This window comes from Pteropus alecto, unplaced genomic scaffold, assembly GCF_000325575.1.
Source record: "Pteropus alecto unplaced genomic scaffold, ASM32557v1 scaffold72, whole genome shotgun sequence".
NCBI classification, from domain to species: Eukaryota; Metazoa; Chordata; class Mammalia; order Chiroptera; family Pteropodidae; genus Pteropus; species Pteropus alecto.
The window spans coordinates 17,186,572-17,191,464 of record NW_006436811.1 but is presented as its reverse complement, the minus strand read 5'-3'; positions in this window follow the sequence as shown (position 1 = coordinate 17,191,464).

The window sequence follows — 4,893 nt, the reverse complement described above, 5'->3', positions numbered from 1 at the left end:
TCTAATTAAATATTAAAGATGAAAATATAACATGAGAAAATTCACAATCTAAAACCAGGAAGATTTTATGTAGAGGTAGCCAAGCTCCTCAATGGATGTGCCATCAATCTGACAGGAAAAAAAGTACCAAGCTCAGAGACAAGATTATAAGCACATTTCTTAATTATGTATCGATTAAAGTTTAAGGCCTTTATGGAGTAACCTAGGTAGTAACTTTGAAAGCTTAGAAATTTAGAGTGCTACGATTACTAGACGTAAGGTTTAAAATGCAGGTATCATGACATCTCTGATTATCGAATTATACACATGGCTTTCTAAGATCGTTTGTCTAAGCAAAATCAATATAAAAATCTTAAACTAGAATATACTTTTACCATTATCAAAGGTAAAAGTATATTCTTTGCTCTGTCTCATATATATGAGATCTATGTATTTTAATATGTTAATATGTTTATATATTTTAACATACGTACATAAAATATATACATATAATGCAGTATATGTGATATGGTAGTAAATATATGTATATATGCACATGTATAATGAATATATATTCACTAGCATATTACGGTTATTTCTTGTGTAAAAATCCTCATGGTTCTATTATGAAGACAATATTTCTATTAACAGTCGAGTAAATACTTATGAGAAGAGAAAATATGTAGAATTCCAACTTTTATTTGCACCTCCAGCTAAGAGGCAGGAACTGATATTAACCAAGTAGCTATTACGTATCAAGTCTGTAGCTACTATTTTTACCTTCTATCCATCAAAGATCAGTCAGGAAAGCAAGAGAAACACTAGTTATTTTAAGAAGCAGGTTATTATAAGAACATGATTAAACTAGTGTTAGAAAACTAGTAAATGAAACACTGAGTTAATACAGTTATAGTAACTTTAAGAAGCAAATATTACCTCTAAGACTAGAAGAAGATAGAAAAGAGGTTGAGTGCATCAGAACCTAGAAGCTGAGAGGAGGGGTCCTGTGGATCTGTGACTCATACAGCTGAAGGAATGGCATCGTCCAAATTCTACTGAGAATGCCAAGAAAGCTAGAAAATAGAGTTAATGAAAAGGTGAAGAGATATTGCAGACAAGTATAACAAGTAAACAGGAAGGGCAGGTTTCTTCCCTCTTCCTATCTTCCAGTGTCCCTCTAGTTGCCCTATTAAGAGAAAACCGCAAGGAACCAGGTAATAAGAACTGTGGTTTCCAGCCCCAGCAACATGATACAGAACATAGGAAGTTGAATTCAAAGTGCAAGGCAATAGCTTAATAATTGGCACATTGATTAAGTATGCAATTTTATCTTGCAGATGTTTAAAGATTCAATTATGTTTTCTCTCCAGTAATGGGTACCAGCACTGTTCTGTCAACACCCCCACCTTTACCACTGGGCAGCTAACTTCCTTAATGACACATCAGTTTAATTCTATACATTTTATATACTTACAGTTATTGAAACAGTTACTTTTACATCTTACAACTTTACTCTTTTTGTTTCATATTTTCAATTTCACATTTTATTCAAAGCTTTCCTCTCTCAGGTCCAGTCCCCCACCAGTGCAAGCTAAAGTGATATCTGGAGGAGACTGGAGTTCACTGAAATCCAAACATCTGCTCCTTCACCTGCCTCTTTACATTTCTATGCTTCCCATTCAGGTTCTGAACGAAAAATTATTAAGAGAAAACAAATGTCATCTCCTTTTATGACTCCCTGTAGTAAATTAGATGTCTGCTTCTTGGTTATTCATACTTACTTTTCTAATTTGTTTTCTATTTGTTCAGTTGAGGCTGATGGTGGCATAAGAAGGCACTGCCGATAAGAGCTGAATTCTAAGCAGTCTGACCAGGTAATGCTGGTCTATTGATAGTTCAAAAAATTTCTGGCTGTCTCCACTGGAAATGCCGTATCAAATTAAGCAAGTGCCTCTTAGCCTTATGTTGGTTTTGTCTCTCATACTTACTCCTCTTTGTGACTCTCAACCCTGAACCATACAAATAAGAGATAGATCAATTATCTTTTACTTCTTGATATTGAGTTTTGGTAGTGGGTGCACTTGCCTTCTCTTCTCTCCACTATCCTGCCTGCCAAGTTTTACCCATGGTCTTGTCCATCTTTGGCAGCCTGAGAAGATCAGCACATTCAGTAAATAAGCAGACATTCAACCAGAAAATAAACATTAGACACTGTGCAGTCAGTCACCAACTTCACAAGCTATTCTCTTCATATGTTGCTCTCTTGTTGAAGGAAAGGTGAATCGATAGGCATCTTTTAAGAAACTGTGCCCAATCCAAAGGCAGTCACTGGCCCCTTTTCATTTTTAATTATATTCATTCAGGTGGTGACAGAGGTGGTGGTAGAGCTATTTCTTTTGAAACTGTGCCTCTGAAATTATCTTTGAGATTTAATGATCTCTAACAGCTGGTAGTTCCCTACATTTACATCACCATCCACATGTTTTGTTCTAATCCAATTCCAGGAACTGTGCTCAACACAACTCTGTATACAATCTGTTTAGTCACAACAGCAATGCATGAAGTACTATTGCCCCAATCTAAACATGAGAAAATTGATAGTTCTACAAATAGTAAATGATAGATGTAAATTTAAAAGAAATTTAAGTCTAATCAAATCTAATTTTTTTTCGGTCATCTTGGTATATCTAGGAACACTGGCTCAGCCTTCAGAACATCTATGAGGCTCATATCCGGGCATGTTGGAAAGAAATCTAAATTTGATGATTTCTACATTGTGGCCTTCTTCACCAGAGATTAACAGAAATAATTAGGAGAGGGATATTGATCAATTAAATGAGCAAATTCTAGCATGGATTTCAATTGGGCTTTTTTTTCTTTTTTTAGGATTTGTATATTCGAACCAGATAGCTAATCTCTTTGTGCTCAAATTCTTCACTTGTAAATAGGAAAAACAACAGTTTCTATTTCATAGGATTATTGTGAGGAATAAATCAGTTACATGTAAAGTACTTGAAATGCTGCTGGGTACAGAATAATTTTGTTATTATTATTATCATCACTCTGCTTGTATAGAAAACATATACTATCTGGACATAAAGATGGAGGTTTGAGCATTTGGATATTTTTGTACCAACTCCAAAAATATCCCACCCTGTGAAATGCGAAAAGTGTTATCTCTATGTGGATTAAATGGCAGAACTATAGAAGTCTATTCTATCTATATACCACTTTCAATCATTTTGTGATCTGTATATATCTCCCGTTGTTCTGTTTAAAATTTTGGGTCAGTTTTAGGGACAATGCTTTCGTCAATTTTGTTACCTTGTTTGGTATAAATGTGGGTTGCCATGCTCCTGTTTCACAGCTACTATCTTTGCAATTTTAGCCCTTGCTTTCAAAGAAATTTTGCAAGACTGCCAGTTGGAATAAGTAATTAACACTTCAGCTCAGCTCTGAAAGGAGAAAACAACTGTGGCATACAAACTCTTGCCAAAGTCAGTTCTCTCACCCAGAAATGCCTGAAATACTCATCAGGGTACTTTAAATTTCACTAAAGGAAAAAAGAAAAAAATGCAAAAATGATCAAAATGGAAGTTCACTAGCTTATCCCTATCAACTGTTGGACAAAACTAAGGTGGAGAAAATGAATGAACAGAAGTAACATGTATTAACAAGGACATCTCACTAATATAGTATTGAATGAAAAAGAAGTTATGAAAGTATATAGGTTATGTAATAAAATTTATTTCAAAGGTTAAAAACAACCAAAACCATACTATGTGTTGTTTTGTGGTAAATATGTAAGAAAATTTGCAAATACCTATAGAACTAATACATACCAAATTTCAGATGAAATTATTGTTTGTTTGGTTGATTTGGTTCATTTGTTGCATTACCAGAGAGGAAGGAGGGTGGGAGGATGATGAATATGGTAAAGGGGGGTCAATTACATGGTGATGGAAGGAGACTAGACTTTGGGTGGTGAGCACACAATGCAATATACAGATGGTGTATTATAGAATTGTACACCTGAAACTTATATAATGTTATTAACAAATGTTATCCCAATAAATTTAATTTTTAAAACAGCAAAATATTTCAGATGATAATTACCTTTTATATGGAAGCGTGCAGAGGAGGAGCAGCAAACTAGACTCAGAGAGATACCCAGGGGACTTGGTCTTAATCTTTACTTCTTAATCTGGTAGAAAGTTTTTAATTATTATATTATTTCTATAATATAGATACATATTATCTTCAAATAAACTAAATAAAAGTCATGGTCACTCTCATTCAATACATTTCATGAAAAATAACTGATGGAAGGGATATTGCAATGAGTCAGTCTATGCCTGAACGAATTTTGGTGTTATTCTAAAGAACACTAGGGATTTTTCTGTTAACATGAACCTTTTCTTTGCGAATAATCACTTAAGTTTCTGCCACACTTCTGCTTTCACTGCCTTCACTGTCTTTTCCTAGAACCTGTTTAGAGCAGTGAAATAGAGACAGTTTCTGTCTATGAATCTGTTTTGAGGTGGAAAATACATGAGATAACAGTGTTTTCAACATGCTGTTGAGAGGTACTTAGGCTTATTCTCTTGTCTTTTGTACAGGATTTTGCTGTTCTAGAATATTACTCCTGTATCAGGGTTCTCCAGAGAAACAGAACCAATAGCAGAGTTAGATCTAGATGTATGGATAAGTCAAACCCAACTCCATTTCCTTTTTTTTTTTAACTGACACTTCAAATATATCCTCAAAAATCATGCTAGATATCTCCTTTTATCTTGTGTAACGGAAGTCTGTCTACCACTGCTAATATTACCCTCTCACTCAAAGTTCTTGGTTTAATATGTATTTAGAGAGTAGATAATTATTGTTGGTATGCATTCTTATAGTATAGAAGGA